The sequence below is a fragment of the Colobus angolensis genome, unplaced genomic scaffold, assembly GCF_000951035.1.
Source record: "Colobus angolensis palliatus isolate OR3802 unplaced genomic scaffold, Cang.pa_1.0 Scaffold413, whole genome shotgun sequence".
Classification (NCBI taxonomy): domain Eukaryota; kingdom Metazoa; phylum Chordata; class Mammalia; order Primates; family Cercopithecidae; genus Colobus; species Colobus angolensis.
In genome coordinates, this window is record NW_012117522.1 from 1,768,698 (window position 1) to 1,769,053 (window position 356).

General features: G+C 38.8%; 1 protein-coding gene across 1 annotated transcript in view; it reads left to right on the plus strand.

Annotated features, from left to right (window-relative positions):
• LOC105521955 (intraflagellar transport protein 172 homolog) overlaps positions 1 to 356 on the plus strand; it is a 65,677-nt gene that overhangs the window by 14,376 nt on the left and 50,945 nt on the right. The window lies entirely within an intron of this gene.

Sequence of the window (356 nt, forward strand, 5' to 3'; positions counted from 1 at the left end):
TAGCTGTTAAAAATGGGGCTCTGGGCCAGGCACAGTGGCTCACACCTGTAATCCCACCACTTTGGGAGGCTGAGGCGGGCGGGTTGCTTGAGCTCAGGAGTTTGAGACCAGCCTAGACAACGTGGTGAGACTCTGTCTCTATGAAAAAAGAAATTAATTAAATTAAAAAAAAAAAAGAATAGGGTTCTGGAGTCAAACCGTCTCACTTGTCTACCTGTGTGATCTTAGGAAGTTACTTCATCTTTCTAATATCTCAGTTTTCTACAAAATAGGGATAAAAATAGTACCTACTTTATATGAAATACACTTATCCCCGGTACATAGTAATAAATGTTAGCTATTAATAATAATGATAT